General features: G+C 34.3%; 1 long non-coding RNA gene and 2 other non-coding genes across 3 annotated transcripts; 2 read left to right on the forward strand and 1 right to left on the reverse strand.

Moving 5' to 3' along the window:
- Positions 1 to 272: 272 nt before the first annotated feature.
- LOC110460864 lies at positions 273 to 1,335 on the forward strand. Its single transcript, XR_002464063.1, has 3 exons — positions 273 to 349; positions 903 to 1,028; positions 1,303 to 1,335. It is a non-coding gene; the product is annotated as an uncharacterized LOC110460864 (long non-coding RNA).
- Positions 1,336 to 11,290: 9,955 nt separating this feature from the next.
- Trnam-cau lies at positions 11,291 to 11,381 on the forward strand. The gene is given in 2 exon segments: positions 11,291 to 11,327; positions 11,346 to 11,381. It is a non-coding gene; the product is annotated as a tRNA-Met (tRNA).
- A 3,762-nt stretch (positions 11,382 to 15,143) lies between these two features.
- Positions 15,144 to 15,234, reverse strand: Trnam-cau. Its single transcript is given in 2 exon segments — positions 15,144 to 15,179; positions 15,198 to 15,234. It is a non-coding gene; the product is annotated as a tRNA-Met (tRNA).
- Positions 15,235 to 22,317: the final 7,083 nt, after the last annotated feature.

The following is a 22,317-nucleotide window of genomic DNA, read 5'->3' on the forward strand; positions in this document are numbered from 1 at the left end:
TATGCTAATAAGATAATGTGTATCATAAATATAAAACATGTGCAATCATCAATGTATTGTTAAAATACTCGATTTACGACTTAACAAAATTCACATTCACCATTCTCGCATGCAGTCAGAGTAACATTTGGTAGATCATTTGGTATACTTTGTGTATTCATGTATATTCTGAGCTCAGATTGCATCCTCGTGTGATGAAGTTGTAGGATTTTTTTTTTAATTTTGCATTGATTACCTAGTTACATGATAACCTATATTCTTTGTATTTTCTAAAGCGGACCAGTTCAGACCCTTTCTTCAGTCACAGTTACCGAACGTGACAGATTACATCAATGCTGTAATGATACAGGTAAAGTCTTGTTCCGTAACATAAGCATTGATATATTCAAGCACTTATGCTACACAAAAGAGATACTTAGCGCCCAATGCACATACCTCAATCTTCGAAGGTTAAAATAAGATGTATGCTGTATGTCACTCCTGGATTATAAGAGACGATTGTTGCGGTTTCCCTTTGCATAATTGGGTTGGATTCTTTCTTGTTTTCTATTAAGGGGACATAAAATAAACCAAAATGAGACCTAGTATATCCCACTGCATGTGTAACGTAATAGCGTCTAATGCGGAGCCTAACAGAATCGACGGTTTTCTTCAGAGTCTTCTACTAAGAGGATATGGAAGAGGCAATACATAACTGATGTGTTGCCCCCTTTGCAACATTTGGGATTGTTTTAGTTTACAAACGTTTATGTCTACTTTCTTTCTCTATTTAATTCATTTTCCCCAGCGTTGCCTCCTAAGACACCCGTCCATATGACCCTGGCAGTTGCAAGATGTTTAACCCGTAACTTTTGTCAATTCTCTTGTGCTTCATTATGAACTCAGTCATTCCCTTTCTGCAGTCACACACTTCGATGTCGGGGTATTTGATGACACAGTTTCCTCTTGTGGACACCATCGATGACTTCTGGACAATGGTGTTTGACTACAGCTGTGAAAACATCGTCGTTCTCGGAAAACCAACACAAGTTTGTAATAACTGACACGTTCCTATATAATAATATATATATAACCTTCATCAATAACCAAAAGGATGTATAGTTTAATCTGTTCTGTATTACAAAACCTAACTGGTTTGTATCATTACTTGGGTTTATTTCTGATATGAATACATATGCTGAATAATTAACTAAATAATATGACTTGCTTTCCATTATATATACCATATCATGACGTTTCCTTAAAATGGTTTTGTCACATACATCATAAAATCATGCTATCTAAAATATTTCAAAAACATAGAAAGAGGATTGGCTCCTAGGAGAGGTCGGAGACATTGCTGCAGGAAATGCCATTTCAGTAAAAAAGTTGCAGGACCGATCGCCAAACACCGAGTTGGCGATTGTAGACTACCAAGTTGAAAGGGAGGTAGGTAGTAAATTATGTGAGGATAACCGCTAATATAAATATTTATATTTGAAATACATGTGTGCAGAAACATAAATTCGAACAATTTTAGAGATATTTTGCTCTTTTAAAAGGATTGTACTTAGAGCTTTTCAAATATCAAAAGTTAATATATTAATTATCACGTCGGCGATGAGTTACTTTATGATATTATTTGATTTTTAAGGAAATGTGATTCCACTTCTAAACGCCTAATAGGAACGTTTGTATATAGTATTATAATGATGCGTCTATTATGGCTAGTTCTTGATTTTCTAATTGTGTACCAAGCTCTTTTGTACGAGTGGTATGTTTGGTATCTTCTAATACAGATCTAATTTTGATACATAGCTACAGTAATCGTTATATGGAACACTCTGATATTATATAAGCGAAAAGTGTACATGAAAATATGTGTGAATAATATACAAAAAAAAAATAGAATATCCCACAAACCTATCTAGGAAATACCCCAGCTGCTTTGTTTTGAAAGACAAAACATCAGACAAGAGTATTTTCAATGAATAACTAAAAATGCGATCCGAGTATTGATAAGGATTTCTTTCAATTCAAATGCTAAGTTTTATACTTATATAGTAAATATATCGATTACAATCATGTTGTCTATCGACAATGTGAATTAAGAGGACTGAAATTCATACCATACCTGCTGATATTATCTATGAGACTGACTATTGTCGTATCATTAGACAATATGCCGAATAACAGCTATATCTTAGTGACCGAGCATGTCTCGTTAACTAGTAATATGATACATAATCAGCTATGTTGAAGGCCTCTAGGAGGTCAGACAAACACCCTAACAAATGTAAAGTAATAATTGCCATGCTATTGAGAATTGTAGAAACTGTCAACCAGTAAAAGGATATTTTCACTTTATGATGATAATTCGATTACTTGATATTTGTGTATAAATATATATATTCTGAAGTAAAAGCGAAGAATAAACTGCTTTATCAATAAATCATACATAGGGTAGATAACTCGTTAAAAAATATGTATGTATGTAATTGTATTCAATTTAATCAGACTAGAATTTGTAATCTATTTTACACCTCATTATTTGGTATCATCTAATACACAGCGATTCGGCAGTGAGACTATTCGGATCTTCAGCTTGTCCCAGTGGTCATCGAACTCCTTACTGCCTCCATCTGACTCGTCTCTTTTCCAACTTTTAGAACAGCTAGACAGTCGACGACGGTCAGACAACACAAGACCTGTTGTTGTCATGTGTCGGTTAGTAGGTCGCCGTCCTATACCATAATGGGTTGATGATACCGTCAGTGTTATGACATAACTAAGCAATACAATGTTTATAAAGGTGTTTTTTTATTAGAGCAGCGGTAGTTTGTTGAACTGATAAGCTAAAATCATAGAGTGAATTATTTCAAATATTACATAGAATTAATGACATATATATTTTATTGGAATTTTAATCCAGTATATTTTTCGAAAAAAATGCAACCGGTTTGTCGCATATTTTTTTGCGGAATGCCCTTCCACTCTATCGAAAAGTATTGATCTTCATATTAACTCCGAAGAAAAGTGTCACCAACTTTGTTGCAAGTGGAGTATTATTGTTATCCGTATGTGAAAATATGAGTTGTCTTCTGCATGGACGGATGTACACAAAGTGGACTGTTCTGTTGTATATCCAATATCAGAGATCAAATGAAGATGGACGAGGAGGTGGACATATTCCAAACAGCAAGGCGGTTGAAAAAGCGGCGACCAGAGGCGCTTGAAAATGTTGTAAATTTTGTAATTAATGCAAAAATGTAATCTTTATAACACAGCTAAGATTTGTCTCAACTTTTATATTAATGATTTTTTCATTTACCAGTTAACGTCTGATAACGATTATGATTACGTTAGTATAAATGCTGTGATCATTTCATTCGTTTTTTTAATAGACATACTGACATGATGTTTGTCCATACATTTTCACTGTTCAATTAATGCATGTCTTGTAATATGCCTTTTATTGTATTTTAGAAACAATACCAGTACTGCTACAACATTCTGGGGCTATATCTAGATTCAACTGACGTGTACGTCAACTGAAAAGAACTCAATGCGTGTATAGTGTTACACGCCAAATGTATATAGATTCACATCAACTGAAAATAATCAAATGAGTACATGTATATTGCTACACTTAATATGTTGACTTTGTTTGATTTTCTGCATCTTCTAAGAATGTTTTCAAAAGGTTGCTTCCTCTCCTCATGGTTTGAGTGATAATTATAAATAGCATATTGTGATTACATTCGCAGAGGGATATTTTGTTGTATACATGTACCATAAACGACTTAAAACCTGTTCAGCTTATGGAGCCGAACTAAGGTGATGAACATGTCTCCACGTACACGCATATTAATTGAATACAACTCAACATTGATTGTGGCATGACAGTGGAATAACATATGTTTTCATCTCAACCGATTTGCGTATCAACTGAACAAAGACAGTGTGCATTGGATATCACTTGAATGAAAAGTGGGAATCGTTCGCCTTAATGCAAAAGACACTATAAACAATTAATGCAAATGCATCATATTTGTTATGGATAAAGTGTTAACTAAATAACATCATTAAAATAATTAATTGGAACAGTTTACGCACATAAATCTGGGTTTCTATTAAGTATTATTGAATGTCTGTTATACTTGTAAGGCATTCACATATATCAGTTGCTTACGTTAGAATTCCATGTGACATTGTAAATATTTGACACTTCGAATCCCCTTCCCCTTTCTCAAGCCTCTCTCTCTCTTTCTCTCTCTCTCTTACTCCCTCTTACTACATTTTTTTACAAATCAACTTCATTGATCAGGCTCTATTAGCATAATAACTTGTAAAGGACATACACATTTTGAACAATGAGGTTAGGTAATCAAATATTGACCTGGTTCGTTACGGAATAACTACTCGCCTTACCAAGAACGAGCAGAATGGTAAGACCATAAGGGAGACAAGCAAAACTAAATACGGATCTTTTTCAAATGCCCCGAAATATAGTTCTTTGGTTATATTGTTAACATTGCAGGTTGCTGATATCTTAAAATGAAACTTTCGAATTAATTTGATACATACATTCTGTTTTTTTCTTTTTTTAATACTTGTTAAAATTGTTAAAACAAAAACAAAAACAATCTTTAGAAACACTTAAAAACGTGAGCAACCGATGAGCATATTTCCACCCATACTTTCCATCGTCAAACCCTGTAATCCGCATATTACCCTAACACGCTAAAAATGAGTTTGAGTTGCTGCCCTTTTGATACGAGAGGATACAAGCTTACATAGAAATACGTGACGATGAACAGGTTCCATAATATACACAGATACACATATTAAAAAAAACAAATATATAATTATATAATAATAAGAAATCTATTGGACATATTCCTGCACAGTGATTTTAAATGTCAGATTATATAGTTTGGATGTATATTAAAAGTAAGTATTGCGAATTAATAGCATGTGTTCTTTACTTTGAAATTAATGTCCAATCAATACATTAGCCACAGGTGGATAATAGTTGGTTCTCTGTAATGATGGCGTGTCGGCTAGTTTCTCAAGTGATGGTCGAGGCAAGACTCATATGATTTAACAGTTTTTATGAGATCATCACAAATGGTAGACTGTTCCAAATATGAACATTTCAGGGATTTTGTCCTCATCATTACCCCAATGTTATCTACCAAATATCATGTTTTGGTCTCAAATATGAAACGCATTTGAACATCGACTATTAACCAGAAATGAAGCTAACTAGAGAAAATTAAAGGAAGGAAAACATTCCATCAATTACAAACGATCTATTTTATACAAATATATTACAATCTATCAGTATGCTATATTTTACTATTTGCATATATTCTATATTTACATATGAATTACTTTTAACCGAAACTAAACAATTTATCCTTGTTGTCTATACATCCTTAATAACATTTATTGAAAATATGTATTATGTAACATGCTATACGGAATACTGAGTTATAATGTTATAATTGTATGCTGTACTGTCCTGTGTGATGTGTTGTCAGGTAAGCAGTTTATTTTGCAGAAAGTTGTGCTGTACTGTATGATGTGTAATATGTGTAGTATTGTAAGTTGTGTTAAACTATATGTTAGGTTTTACTGTATGTTGTGTCTCATTGTATGTATGCTGTCCTGTACTGTGTGATGTGTTGTCAGGTAAGCAGTTTATTTTGCAGAAACTTGTGCTGTACTGTATGATGTGTAATATGTGTAGTATTGTAAGTTGTGTTAAACTATATGTTAGGTTTTACTGTATGTTGTGTCTCATTGTATGTATGCTGTCCTGCCATGTGTGCTGTGCGGCCAGGTAAGCAGTGTTTTGTTTCGCAATAGGTTAGGTTGTCCTGTACTGTGTGATGTGTTGTCAGTTAGGCAGTTTATTTTGCAGAAAGTTGTGCTGTATTGTATGATGTGTAATATGTGTAGTATTGTAAGTTGTGTTAAACTATATGTTAGGTTTTACTATATATTGTTTTTCATTGTATGTATGCTGTCCTGTACTGTGTGATGTGTTGTCAGGTAAGCAGTTTATTTTGCAGAAAGTTGTGCTGCACTGGGTTTTGTATTGTACTTTATGCTGTGCTGTCCTGTGTGCTTTGCCGCCAGGTAAGCAGTGGTATTTTGCAGTAAGTTGTGCTGTACTGGGTTTTGTATTGTACTTTATGCTGTGCTGTCCTGTGCGTTTTGCTGCTAGGTACGTTTTTTATGTAGTAAGTTGTGCTTTTTTGTATGGTGTATTGTTCTGAGTGTAGTTCTGCCCTTTGTGTTGTGCTTCCAGGTAAGCAGTGTTTTTTTTGTAGTAAGTTGTGTTTTACTGTGTATTGTATTGTAATGAGTGTTGTGCTGCCAGGTAAGCAGTGTTTTTTATGTAGTAAGTTTTGCTGTATGGTATGCTGCGCTTACCTGTATGCTGAGTTTTACTGTGTGCGATAGTTTACTGTATGCTGCAGTATAACTTACTGTCATATCACATTTTGTTTGGAATTTACTAAAAAATATTGGTTACTTCCCTTCTTTGTAACACTAGTTATTCGGCAGCTAAGATTGTGTGTTCCCGAGTNCTGTGTGTTCCCGAGTTGTTTCTGCATAATGACTTAATTATATCTGTCACCATGGTAACATACTATCTGCTTTCATCTGACTCAGCCAGTGATATATTATCTTTTCTCATTCATCTTAAGCTCATTCGATAGATAGTAAGACTGGTAAACAAGGAATCACGACTCCTAGCGGATGCAATAGAAAAACTTACTTCTGCTTCATTGACGCCCCGGTAGTGATCCGGGGAATTTTACGTAAATACTAGCGATACAAAAGAATGTCTATAATCCATGCAAAACTCAGGACGACGATTGTTCTGTTAGGGGAATATGTCACCCTGTTAAAATACCAGCCGCTTCCTACCAACTCGGCTAGGACGAAAGTTGCTTTAGCTCATTCAGTAGTGCGAAAGACTGTTAAACCAGTGAATGCTTACTAGAATATCGTAAGTGTCTTACTCTAATGGTGAAGAACACTTATAAAGTTGTATTAAACATTATTTTATATTGAACATCAACATAAACAAACATGTACATATTTAATTTGAATAAAGTAAACGTTATAATTTATGTGGGACTAGGTTGTATTTTTTCTGTTACTTAATATTTATTTCCTGTGCTTATTTCAGGTTACAATGTATGACATCATTTATTATCTGATTTGCAGATATTTGCTAGGTACATACAGTAAATTGATTATGTATTATTCCTCCTACATTTCACAGAAGCATTCTTATTTTCGTTATGGAGAAGATCAAACCTGTTCTAATAAGGGAAAAGACAGCCCAGTCGCGTCATTACCCTGAAAACGTCATCACCGCGTGATAGATGTATGCACCGTTATTCTGATAACATCATCAATTTTGTCGGACATCCATACATCCTTCAGGTGTTCCGGTATGGTAAATGTCAATCCAAGTAACGCCACGCCCTTATAGCGATAACAGAACAACAAGGCTTACTAATAGACATAATGAAACAATAGATCTTGCTATCACACAAAACAAGTTGCATAGTTTTCTGTCAAAATCGTAATGGGGACCATAGAACAGTTTTCATTATCAACCTGCATCTTTGGAAGTCCTGTGTTGTAAGTTTTGTACGTCAGCCGTCGACATTTATAACGACAGATCAGAACAAACTCTCGTAAACCGGAACAACAACTGCGACATGTAAACACCATAGGTTTCGGAATCAGCTATGTTACTTTTAAGACCAATAATGGTTATCGTACAGCTTTGTCTTAGGCCGACCCTGCATGCCATAATGTAACTTAAGAACAGGAAGGAAAAGAGGCAGGAGTTTCAGTATATCTTATAGTGATATAGAAAAATTGTGTCACTGGTCCTGAGACGTTCTTCAATAAATTAAGTCTAACAAGGTAACAGAAACGAGTCGACCAGAAGTGAGTAACAAGTCATCCTCAACATATTGCATTTGTTATGTTATAATACCTTGCCACTGAACTCAACAACGACATTATTAACGTTCTTCCACGTTTTCACAATTGCATCATCGGCATATTCCATTTCTTAATATATCTCGCAATAATTAACAAACAATTTCCCATTGTTTCAATAATAATGAGCAATCCTAACTCCATAACGTTTTCAATTAACAACGTAGGTCCATTACTCCTTGATCTAACGTAGGATGTATGGATGCAAACTTGTGATCACAAACTGCATTGAAAACGTTTCTATCAAATAAAAAAGTGTATCTTTCTTATTGCTGGGCTGATTTCCTACTTTCAGTTCTTATATTCTATTTTAGCTGATTATTTTACGCCAAAAGAAGGTATCCTTGGGAAGGATATCAACCACAGTGGTTGGCTGCATCTTTGTAGCTGGATTTTTATCTGGCAAAGTTTACAGGAAATGCTAGTGTCAACGTACATTATCTTTTGCAGATAAAAGCTGTATATGTGTAGCATTGCTAAGCATTTCATAGGAATCCTTACCGTGTGTTAGGATTTCTTATTTTTTTTTCAGAATATATACTGAATATGTTTTGACCTTTAATATCACTGGTGAGTCATAAAGGGAGGAAAAAGTCATATGGCGTAGGACAAATATTTGTTATATATTTTTTTGACATTCTGATTAAATTTTCGCACATTTTGAATAGTTGCACCCTAGCTTTGTACATCTAATCACAATAATATTTACAAGAGTACATGGTGAGTTTCGATTTGGTTATTATTTTTTTTAAAAATTAACATACACAACCGACAAGACATCCCTAGACAGACGTTAAAATGGTGTTCATAGTAAGTTAACGTTTCCTGAGAACTCGATATTTGTTCCCATTTAATTTATTTCTTTTTGTGTGTTTATATTCATTTTGCTAACTTTTTAAATACTTATGTAATAAGTTAAATTAAGTCAGGTTGTTTAATTGTTTCAAACATTAAGTGATATACAATTATAATTGATTTCGTGATAAATATTTCAACACACTATCATAATTGACATTATTTTACTGATATTACAAAATAATGAGTCTAAAGACAAATAAGTTTATGATACTATTCAAAAAAAGTTCCAAAAGATCTACTGACCCGGGTAAGGATCGAACTCACGAGCTTCAGATCGCTCTGTTTTTTACTATTACCTACTGCGCTACCGAGGCACGTGTTTTTTTTTTGTTTTTTTGTTTGTATTTTGTAAAGATTTTTTTTTTTTTCAAAACATTAAAATTGTATTGAAATATTAAAAAAGAAAAAAAAAGAAAATATTTGTTTAAAGTTTTATCCAAGAAATGTGATAAGAAACTAAATATTATTTATTTTAATCGTTTATTATAATACATGATAACACACTCGAATATCCCCATGTATTTTTGGAAGTATTATTAGCACTAGATATACAAAGTAAGGGTGCATCTATCCTAAATGTGAGTAAATTAAGTTAGAAATGTCAACACGATATACAACACCATGTGACTATTTCCTTCCTTCATTTAGGACTCATCAGTGATTCTTTAGGGCAAAACTATTTTAAATACATATTATAAAGTGTTCTGAAATAAATACAGAAAAAACTGGCAAATGAGAAGGATTCCTATAACATGTTTTAACGCTACAGATTTACAACTTTTCGATGCAACAGATACATTGCTTTGTAACTAGTAAAATCCGTTAAGTTGTACTATATTTGGAGCCAGCTACAAAGTAGAGCCTATCACTGGGGACGATACCCTACCAGAGGATATCCATGTTGATGTAAAATATTCAATTAAACTAGAACGTAAGGAAGTACCTTTGCTAAAAGATCAGTCCAGCAATGAGAATTGTCATCGACGTCTTCAAAAAAGAAGTTGAGGAAACGTCAGCAATACAGTTCATTGAGAAGCAGTTTTCATCTGTACAGAAAATAGCGATTTGAAGGTAAGGCAAAGCAGTAATTAATCAACTGTTACCTGTACATTTTATGAAGTTTGGAACATGTTTTTGTTATCACCACGTTTAATAGAAACGTAAAAGTGTTGTCACTTAACAGGTAAATATCGTCATAACGTTTGCTGATATGTTGTCGAGAAGGAAATATGTTGTTTCAGGATATTTATTTTGGCATGGTGTACACGGAATTCTTACGTTAACAAGAAATGATCTAGTGAGCTAAAGTTGTAAAAGTGAAACAAAAAAGGAGGGGAGAAGAGTGTCACTTTTTTTAGATTTTTTTTCACTTAATTTCTTCTGAATCGTCCTTAGCGGATGTCATGGTAAAATTATGCGATAAATATTAGGTTTGTTTGGCTTTTTCAATTCTTATTTGTTTAGTCCTTACTTCGTATTTAAAAAAAAAAAAAATATCAGAGAAGAAAACAATCTCTCGACATTAATTGATCAAATGAACTTTGTTTCGATATTTCGAGTTCGAAAACAAGACAATTGAAGGAAAATCCTCAGAAAAGTTTTTTTTATAACAATCATGTAAACAGGAAGTACCAAGGCGTATAGTTCAATCCAATAAAATAACAAAAACGTCGTCAGCTTGTGTCATTATACATTTACAATATTTCATAAATAGCATATACCTGTAAATGTATTGTTTAGTACCTGTAGTTTAACTGTAGCAAACAATATTAAAAAACAACAAAATTCCTAGAAAAGGGTTGTGATTAGCTTTGTGAAGTTTGAAATTGGGAGACTCAGAAGAATTAAACCTTTTGCAAGAATATTTACAATTTGTTTTGTCAAAATAAACGTATCGATTGTATTGTAGATTTAAGAACTGCTAAAATCTGATGTGTTCTGAATGTTAAACGGTTTTTCTTAATTTTCTACATTAAACAACGTTTGACGTCTAGATTTATAGATTAAATAAAACGTGTCGATGTCCCTGTATTCTTTACATTAATGTAATACAACGTATACAAATGATTCAAAACGAATGCAAAGTCTCGGTGATCGGAGGTATCATAGTTGTCAGGTGACTTTGTCATCTGTCAAGCTACATGTCGGGATCCTTTAATGTGGCCTGCAATAAATGTACGTAAAGCACATACTGTTTTTGCCTGGCAGTACGCGTTCACCGATGCATTATGGGACATATCAAATAGTTTGTCTCTATATTTTACAATTGTCAGATAAATTGAAATAATTTATGGTTACAAACGTTTTAACAAAAAAATCAATACCAGCATGTACAAAACATATATTTCGGTTAAATGTTCTTGGTTTGTAAAACGCATTAAACTCGGCAACAACTACTTAATATATAGCATGTGCCTTGGTAGCGCAGTAGGTAGCGCGTCAGTCTCATAATCAAATAGCACAGAGCGATCTGAAGGTCGTGAGTTCGATCCTCACCCGGGCCGTTTCTTTTTCAATCTAAAATGGTATAGTTAAATTATTATGGTTATATGTTTTACTCACATTGGGTGCTGACTTTAAATTTCTCACAAAATCAATAAAAAAAGTTTGTCATCAGAACAATAAAACAACCTGACCTAATGTTTAGAGTTAAATACATTTTGAAAAGTATAACAATATACTGCCATTTAGTGAAGTGGAGTCTTGATAATATGTGGTGGCATTGCCAAATTAATTAATAGAAAACTGTAGTTTCTTTTGTATAATTTGGCACGTTCTTTATGAAATACAACTACCAGAAACACTTTAGCTGCTCTATCCAAAAGTACAAATATTTAACTATATTAAGGGTTACAAAGCAGATTTCCTTTCTTTTGCATTTTTAACTTATTTCCATATCGTTTTGTATGAACTTTTTGCTTTATATTTCATTCTTTCAGCCACTGATATGTCTTAAATATACGATGGCCAAGTACATACTGGCTTTGTCTGGCTTTCTGATAAGCATATTTTGTTTTGTTTTTATGATGTTATTGAGTGTTTAAATAAAGAATTATTGCTAGATATAAGAACTTTTGTTTGAGTAACGTCTGTCTAACGTTATACAATTAAACAATATTTTGTTTAAATAATTAAGCCTTCAATGCTACTTTTATCGATGCATTTGCATATCACCTTTTAACGCTTGAATGCAATTAGCTCTTTTGTTAAATGTGTTTTTAGTCTTTTGGTTTCGAAAGAAGAATTTAACTTAGATGAAACTAATCATAAATTTATCTTGTCATCTTGAAATTAAATGTGCCATAGTAATTTTATTGTCTTTTTAATAATAACTGAAATTGTGTATTAAATACTAATTGGCTCGTTGTATGTTTTATATAATTGTGTGTACGAAACAAAAGAACACAATGAAAGCATTTGTATCCTAACACCCCCTTACTCTTTACGTATTTGCATTAAGACGTATACAAATGATTCAAAACTAAAGCAATGACCATGAATGGAAAACGGTGTTGTCAGGTAAATTAGTAACTTGTCTCGTTTTACTTGCATGGTCTTTACTTGTGTTTCGCAGACAATGCACATTTACGTTTTTAGTCGATTAGAAGCAACCTGACAGTACTTGCAGTTCATTAAGGGAAAATCCCGTATTTTGTTTCAAATTATGACATGTTTTATAAAAAAGCGTATATAAGGATTCTTGTAAAGCATCGGAAATCCAGTACAAACGGGTCGTTTAGTGAACGCGTCTGACAGATAAATCTACCAACCGCTAGGCATCAAAGAATGCGTGGAGACATTACTCTTGTATATAAAATTGAAAAACAATTTCTATGATAAGAGAGTCAGCAATGGACTCCTTGCACAAGTGACATTACAAAAAGGTCTTGATCATATGCAAACATTATAGATAAAATAGTACTAATGATTGAGATCAGCTTAAGTTCGATTTGAGGACAGTTATTACGATTTTGGTATAGCCTCATTGGCAGTTAAAGACTCATTCACAGTAAAATGATTCGAGATCAATTTAAATAAATACTGTGAAAATATAGACGTGAAAATATGATTTCGATTATATATTTAAAATAAATGACAATTTTTAAATCACCACTATTGAGGAAGCTATCTACATTTTTTCAATGTTTTGCTTCTTATAAACTTTTTTGTATTATCTTATATTTTTGTGAGAAAATTAAAACCAGAGGAATTCATTGGTGTCTCATTATCATTAACTTAAAAGAAAAATTAAGTAAGAGATAATGTATACGAATGATTATGAACTAAATCGAAGGCATAGTCACACGGACACAGTTATAACTACGAACAAGTATCTACTTTGGAAAAATCCAGCCTCCGTTCGGTGAGCGTCCGTCCTGCGTCCGTATTGTGCTAGTTTTTCGACTGTATCGGCTTGAGCAGCCGAATCCATATAGATCGACTTTAGCAAACGAATCGTATCGATTGGATTTTCCGATAGGCTTTTTGACGGCCGTTTTTTGTCTACCTGATCTATCTCCCGCTGATTACCTACTGTCGGCATTTTCCATGACGTTCAATCAGCCATTTTCAACAAATATATACATTTTTTTGTATTATGGTTGCAAATATATCTTTTTTAATATTTTACCTTTCTCTCTTCAGTCGTCTTTCCCTCGCTTAAGCGGTGGTCGGGTGAAGCAGTGGATAGCTAGTGCAATATACTTTTCAGCATTGCGGCCGGGGTTCGATTCCCTGATCGGAAGTGAACAGGTATGGAGTAACTTGCCGACTACATTTATTTTCTCAAGGTTCTCCGGTTTCCTCCGACAGTAAGATCCCCGCGTGTTAACACCCGGGGGAAAGAAGAGTTATAAGTAAAATGAACAAAGTTTGTTTTAGCGGCGAACCAGGCACTAGTCTATTCCTCTGGTCTATTAGTCTATTCGACGGCTTTCTAAAGCAACTACATAAACTCACTCGATCATATAACACGTGGTATAATGAGCGATAGCCTAAGTCCCTGTTCGATGGGAGCAAGTAACAGCAGGTACAGTTGGCCACTAAAGGGTTGGTTAGGGTGTCGGTGGATAACTCAGGAGTTCCACTTTCTGTTCCCTGGAATTAATAGTTTGTTTGCCCTCGGGGTTTTCGCACTAGTACATATGGGAATCTATAACACCAAATACCAATGCGAGTCAAGAAACATATTTGGTCTATATCAGTTTAGGGGTTTTGGGCAGGATAGGCTATATTTTAAGTCAGGTAACGATATGACCTTTAAACAAATATGTTCTACACGCAAACTTATCAGTAATTCAGAACTGTTTTTTCTAGTTTCATGTATATTATAATTGATAAAAAAAACATCAATGTGTATATGGCATGATCAAAAATTATGCATGAAATTGTAAGAACACAATTTTTTAACAAAACCAAAACACGTTTCAATGACTCGTACGGTATGTACTCTGTCATCTTCATCAGACAAATGACTAGTAAAGCATATGCACACAAAGTTGTAAATCTGGAGCAAGAAGCATTAGCCACTGCCCCCATGGAATGCAAGCATAGTATATTGAAACGATATGTTGACGACATACTTGAGATATGCAAGAAGGGGTCACAGCAGGATTTGACCACACATATCAACATCATAGATGCCACTAACAACACCGAATTTTACATGTGAGGAAGAAACCATTCCTAAACACTACTGGTAAGGAAATAAGACGGAACCGTAAAGATATTGATCTTTAGAAACAAAGACCCATAAGAACCAATATCTGAGCTTCAAATCTCACCATCCGCTGTACCAGAAGTTAGGCGTCGTACACACATTGTTGATGGCATACAGTAGTCACATAACAACAGGACAAAACACAAGCGCAGAATCACATCGCTAGGGCAATGAGAGCATGTGCATATCCGGAATGGGCCCTAAAACGGGTACAAAAACAGTATCAAAGAAAGGGGAAAAACAGGAAAGGACAAATTAAGGATAAGAACAGAAATAAAGGTCAAATGGTCATCCCATATATAAAGGGTATATCCGAAACCATCCAGAGTATATATCGCGGGCACGGCATAGCAACAGCCAAGAAGCCCCACCAGACGCTTCGTGATATCTTAGTACACCCTATGGATAAACACCTAAAGAAAACGTCGCAGAATGCGTATACACAATCTGATGCATCAAATGTCCTTTTAATAATACGGTTTTTCTAAGTAAAACCTATTATGAACATATTTCAACTATATTATTAAGGGTAGAATAAAAAAAACAATACCCCGGGTGAGGATCGAACTCACGACCATCAGATCGCTCTGTGTTATGTGATTATGAGACTGACGCGCTACCCACTGCGCTACCAAGCACATGTTCATTTGTGTTTCTTGCAGAGTTTAATGTGTTTTCAAAACATACATTTTGGACTGAAAGATATTTTTTTTAAATGCTGGTACCGAAGTATTTGTTAAATGTTCGTAACCATTCATAATTTCGAATTATCTGAAAAATGTAAAAAAAAAATAAAAGAAAAAAAATATGAACGCGTAATGCAAGGTCAAAACATACTGTGTTTTTGGACATTTCTTACAGGCCACACAAAAGGATAACGAAAATGTAGTTTATCGGATTTCTAAGTCACTGTTTTTTTTTCTCTCGATTTGATTGTCATTTTTTAAACCTACAAATATGTCCATCCAGACATCACCTAATAGACGCGACATGCTGAGCAAAAACAGTTTTAATTACAAAACTTTTATTTCAATAAGCTTTATCCCTTTTTATGTTTCCTTAGTTTTTGTAATCACAAATTAGAGTAAGGACATGCCACTATGTATTAAGTATATATAATATTCAACCGCTTTGACCCTTAAAATATGATACATTCTGTCCCTGTGTTAAAAATGTGCTGCGCTGTTATAAATTACTTGACTTTCTACGTTCGAAATAATGTTGAGATTATATATCGAGTCAAACAAGTTGGGAATTATTTTAATTTAATTCTAAATTTTTGTTTTCATTTGTGTATTTTAAGTTCAAAGTCTACCATAATCATTTCAAAATAAGACTGATTTTTGAATTAAAATAAAAAAAAAATGGTATCCGTCCCTAAAATAATTGATTACTAAGAAAAAATACAATGCCCTGGGTAAGGATCGAACTCACGATCGCTTTGTATGTGATAATGAAACTGACTCACTACCTACTGCACTACCGAGACATATGTTTTCGCTTCATGAATATGTTGTAGAGTAATACATATGTGCTTCACATTGCATTATAGTCATATCGATAAAGACTATATATTGATATATGGTATTAATTGTTTTCAAAGTATTTATAGTTTCAAATTATCAGGAAAAAGAACATGCGAAAGTTAGAAAGTATATTTCCGATCATGCATTGTTTAACATTTACTGTCAGGCTGTTTTATGGCCTGACAAGAGGGGGAAAAAATGCTTGTGTATAAGTATGACAGAACACATCAAAGGAACATGGACATAGAATTTGACAGGTAACAATTTTACCTGTTAGCTATGCTTACTCATTAGAGGGCCTCGATTATTTTTATGAATCATTTGTTAAATTGTTATTGTATATATAACGAATAGGGATGAAAGGACACCAGAACAGTGTTTTAATCTCTGGTTTCTTACAAAAATCATAATATAACAAAATGAATAGAACCGTATATAAGATGTTTTTACTCAAGTGATATCTTTATTATAATTCTGTTAATAAATCAATAATTATAGATTAATACCTAAGTCGGGTGTTTGATTTCTGTGAGTTTAAGCTATGTTTAAAGTATTTAAATACCTACAGATAAGTTGGAACACTTTCTGTACTATGTATTCAGTCAAATTGTTGATCAATCTAAAAACGTTAGACAACAGTTTTGTAATTAAAAAGTTTTCATTTTTAATATTAATATATATTCAATCATTTATCTTTTTAACAACAGTTTTTTTTATATTTTCCTTATGGAAGTTAAATCGTCAGGGTGCTTCCTTTTACATTAAAGTGTACCAGGTATTTGCCTCCTTTTTCATTATTTAGTTTTGTAACCACAGATTCCTAACAATTTGAATGTAGTCGTTACATGTCACAATGCATTTTTATGGATTCTCGTATCACTGCCAAAAATTGTAGCGTTTGGAAAGAACACAAAAGATAATCATCAACAGTGTTGTGAGCTATATATACGAAAAAATAAAAACTACAGTGCAGTGAAACAGGGATTCTGAAAGGAGCGTTTCATGTTATGCTTATTATAGCAATAGACATTTTTGTCTTTTTGATTCACAAATTCACAATAGTCATAGAAACGTATGACACGTTAATGATCTATGTAAACAGTGATGGAAAACTTACCTTCTAACTCAGGTTAATTTAAGGAGGCACAATTGTCTAGTGGTAGAACGCAGAGCTAGTGACCGAAGGGTTGCGGGTTCGAGAAACGGTACGGCACTGTGTTATATGTTTCAGCAAGATACTTTACTCCGCTTGTTCCAGTCTACTCAGCTGTAAATGAGTGCGTCGATGGGCAGTGCTCGAATTGTTGAATGCTAGCTGTGAGCGCCGAAATGGCAGCTCCGACTGTATGCTCCCCGAGGAGTTGAGAAATGTATTGGCTGGTTGCAAAGGCCCTATAACAACGGATAATAATTTGTGAACCGCTTTGAGACGACCTACGAACTAGATTGTGATAAGGCGGTATATAATAACCTCGAACTATTATTATGCATTGCTTCATGATAACATTTTTGGGAAATATTTCAACGAAATATAGTTCACATATAATTGTTTCTTAGATATATTGTTTTTCTGAGTAAAACATATTGTCGTCGTTATCAAAACATAACAATAACATAATGAAATATATATACAAGATGGCAATTTTTAAATTAAATAGTATTTTCAATTAAGTTTGTATATGTTGAAGGGCATATATTTTTTCATTTTTTATTGAAAGAGGAATAAAGTAATACTGTTTGATATTCGGCTTAATGTTTTCTAAACCATTCTTTATTTCAAATTATCTGACAAAAAGAAATGCAATAGTTAGAAAGGAAATATTCAAAATTTTCCCATCATGCCTAGCTAAACACGTACATACGCTGCCATGTTGTTGTGTGATCTGAATAGTGGGGAACCTTTCTGGCAGGTAACACGTTTCACTGGCGGTTCTGCGTGCTCAATACAGGGCGTCCTTTTTATTGTTGAACCAATTGTATACTTCATATTGCATATAGATAAGGAGTAAGAATGGATTGACACGAATGGAATGGTTTTGGTATAATTTAGAATAAAAAATAACATTTTTATTGTTTCCTACCAATACAGTGAAATTGGTTTCACCATTAAGACGATGATGTTTGAGTGGTGGTGCTACAATTTTAGTTGAGGACGGTTGGGCGTTGACTTTTGCCCTTGAAGAAGGTCATGCGGCTGAAAAATCGGACTGAGAATAACATTTGTTTTATCATTAACACTCCTGCTTCTTTTTATTCCCGTTCTTAAGGTACATCATGGCTTACAGGGTCGGCGTCCGACTAAGCTATACAAGAAATATAACTGTCTTAACACTTACATATCTGCTTCCGATACTTATGGTGTTTGCATGTCCAGTGTATGAGAGTTTGTTCTGTACTGTCGGTTTAAATGCCAACGGCTGACATACAAACCCACAACACAGGACATTTAAAGATGCCAATTGACGAAGAAAATGTTTGAATGTCCCCATAACGATTTTGAAAGAAAAATGTGCAAATTGTTGTATGTGATTATCAAGATAGATTGTGCCAGTATGACCATTAGTAAGACTTGCTGTTTTGTTGTCACGAAGAGGACGTGGTATACTTGGGTTTTACTAGGATTTATATTTACCATATAGGAACACCTGAAGGACGTATGTATGTCTCGCAAAATTGATGTTGTAACCAGACTTACGGTGCAGAAACATCTATGATGCAAAGGTGCAGTTTTGAGAGTAGAAACACGTGTGAGCTGACTTTTCCCTTGGTAGGACAAGTTTACTTCTTGGAAAAAATGGAATGTATCTGTTTAATGTGTAAGAAATATTACATGATCACTAAACTGTATGCACCTTGCAAATATCTGCCAATGAGATAATAGATGACATGATTACCTGAAATTTGCGCAGGAAATAGATTCAAAGTAACAGAAAATTACAAACTAGTGCCACATAAAACGTTCACTTTATTCAAATTAGATATGTACAAACTTTTTATTTTGATGATTAATATCAAATAATGTGTTTTATACAACTAAATAAGGGTTCCTCACCCATTAAAGTAAGACACCAAAGATATTATATTAAGCATGAACTGGTTTACCAGTTTCCGCTCTACCGAATGAGCTTAGGTACATTTCGTCCTAACCGAGTTGGTAGGAAGCGGCTGGTATTTTAACAGGGTAACATATTTCCCTTACAGAACATTCGTTGTCCTGAGTTTTGCATGGGTCATAAATATTCTTGTGATTCGCAGTTTTTACGTCAATATTTGCCGGATCAATACATGGGCGTCCACGAATCAGAGGTAAACCTTTCCATTACCTTCGCTAGGAGTTAAACCTGGTACCCTTGTTGTACCAGTCTAACGTTTTATCGAATAACCTTAAGATAAATGAAAACAGAGAAATTCAGTAGGAAGCAGATATGCGACCGTGGTGACAGATATGTTTAAGTCACTATGCAGAAACTACTCAGGAGTACACACTCTTAGCTGCCGAATCACTTGTGTTACAAATAAGGAAAATCACCAATGTTGTCAGACACGCATATTACAAAGCATTGTGATATGTCAGTTAGTTACAAAACAGCACACAGTAACATATTTACAATCATCCCTTCTTCAGCTTAGTAAACTCTGACAGCGTATAATTAGAGTTTACGCAATGATAAAAGGCTCGGCGGATTGCTACCTGTTTCAAACATGGCGCCCTTCTCGCTTCAGCGATATAACTGTTTGATTACAGCCATTGCTTGGTTCCTTCAACATTTAGAAACATGAAACATATTCGGGATCCATTATGTCTTGTTATACAGCAGAGGCATGCTGGTAAACTTCTTAATCCATGGAAGCACATTCAAAATTCTTTGACGGTAAAGTAAAAATGGCGGCTTCTGTTTGCGACGTTAGATCGCTTCACTATCAGAGAAGTTTGCCAAAGCGTGTACATAACGACTGTTTCAAATGAATAAAAATGTTCAAAGTGCTTCTTATTTTACTTAATTAAACATTTAAAAGCGATGAACAGAAAATTGCCAAGTGCGTTTATACTACCGTATACGCCGTCAAAATGAAAGTTAATCCTTAAGTAAAGCATACAGTACAACTCAGCATACATGATAGCGCGGCATACCATACAGCATAACTTACAGCAAAAAAGAGGCCTCAATGGCCTGATTACTTACCTGGAATTAATTTAACATTGAAAAGTGAACTAACATACAGCTACAGGGGAAATATCAGTGCTTGATTTCAAAGATTTAAACACATGACTTTTGTGACCTTGAAAGTCGAAAAAGGACATTAATTGAACAGAAGTCATAACATTTCTTCCCAGCATGCTTCTTGCCAAGTAACCTCACCATTGTGATTTTGGTTATAAAATAGACGTCGTTACAATAGTTAAACATATTTGTTCGTTGCGACCTTGAGCATTGGCGAAGGTCATCCGTTTAAATATTCGGGCAGGTGAGCTAAAACGCTGATTATCTGGTAGCACATCACATAGGGCAGCACATCATGCAGTAAAACACAACATACTTTACAGCACAACTTACAGTATAACACAGCATACTTTACAGCACAACTTACAGTATAGCACAATATACTTTACAGCACAACTTACTGTAACTTCTTACCACACAACATACGTATTTTACATGTTTAGATATAAATCAAAATGTTATCTTTTATGCTTCATTGAAACAGGCGACTTATAGAATCACCCGACAAGATCGTTGCATACAAAATAGAAATGTCGCCTAAATATCCCCCCTCCCGCATTCCAGCTGCGTAAAGAAACAAAAGAACAAATGTATAGAAAGATCAAGGGTCATGACAAAGTGTAACCGCAGCTGTCGCACCGACAGACCAACGGAAAAGGCAAACACCACTACTGTGACCTCTGACTCAATAACCTCGGAATTTTGTCACGATGTAGCTTGTATCAATGTTACATTTACTCCAAGGTATGTCTATACAAAATACATACAATTTCTGCCATAGTTAGCAATTACAGTAGCATAATGCATCGGTGACACTTGAACTGTGACCTCATGACCTTGACAAATGTGTCACAATATAGCCTCCATAATTGGCTACGATACTCATATATTTATGTGTGTATACAAAATGTCGACTGTTTCCGAGATAATTAACCATTTCGGTTACGTAGTTTATTCGTGACCTTTGAATTCTGACCCCACGACCATGAAAGTGTTTAGTAGAATATATTGCATAAATGCCTACAATATTTCAATGTATGTGTGTATACGAAATACCTACAGTTTTCGAGATAATATAGCCATGTCAGTAATGTCATTTGTGACCTTTAACCTTTGACCCCATTACCTCAGAAGTTTGTCAGAAGAGTAGCTTTCATTAATGCCTTCAACATTTCAAGGTGTATATGTAATTTTAAAATACCTACAGTTTCCGAGATCATTAGCCATTTCAGTAACGTAATGTACCGTCTACAGAAGTCAAGGGTCATAACTCTAGTAAATACTGAAGGGGCATGATGGTGTTCTGGGAGACACGAGTTCAGTTGAGGTAGAACATGCGTGTAAAGTTTCATGAAAATCCATGCATCAGCCTAGGAGAAGTAAGAGGTACATGTTTTTGTCTACAGACAGACAGACGAACAGACGTACGGACAGACATACAAAGTGATACAAGTATTACCCCCCCCCCCCCCATTTACTTCGTTGCAGGGTAATAAAAAGGATAAATAGCAAATTTTAGGTAAATAATATAACTCATGTAAATGTAGAATATAGATACATTTTGATATAATGTAGTTGTTTAATCAATAAAATGATATTTGTAAAATAGGTCGTTTGGGAAATGATAGAACATTTTTATTTCACCAGTTTTCTTATTGAAACACGGCTTGCAAGGTTTTACCGCATTTGTGGTTTGAAGGCGTTTAAAATTTGGGACAACAATATGTTAATTGGTGAAAAGGAATTGGCACACCCTTTCACCTCTAGGTAACTGTAGTAGACTCTACTATACATTGATCTGAATGAGTCCAGTATGGTCGACAGTGGTGAAAGGGTTAATGATGAAGACAAAATCCTAGAAACTCTTGATATTTGGGATGATCTCATCAAAACATTACTATTTGACTTTTGAGCATGACCGGACAAATCAACCGTTACAACATAGATGGGGATGGGGGGGGGGGGGGGGGGG

The sequence above is a fragment of the Mizuhopecten yessoensis genome, unplaced genomic scaffold (genome assembly GCF_002113885.1).
Source record: "Mizuhopecten yessoensis strain PY_sf001 unplaced genomic scaffold, ASM211388v2 scaffold10501, whole genome shotgun sequence".
NCBI lineage: Eukaryota > Metazoa > Mollusca > Bivalvia > Pectinida > Pectinidae > Mizuhopecten > Mizuhopecten yessoensis.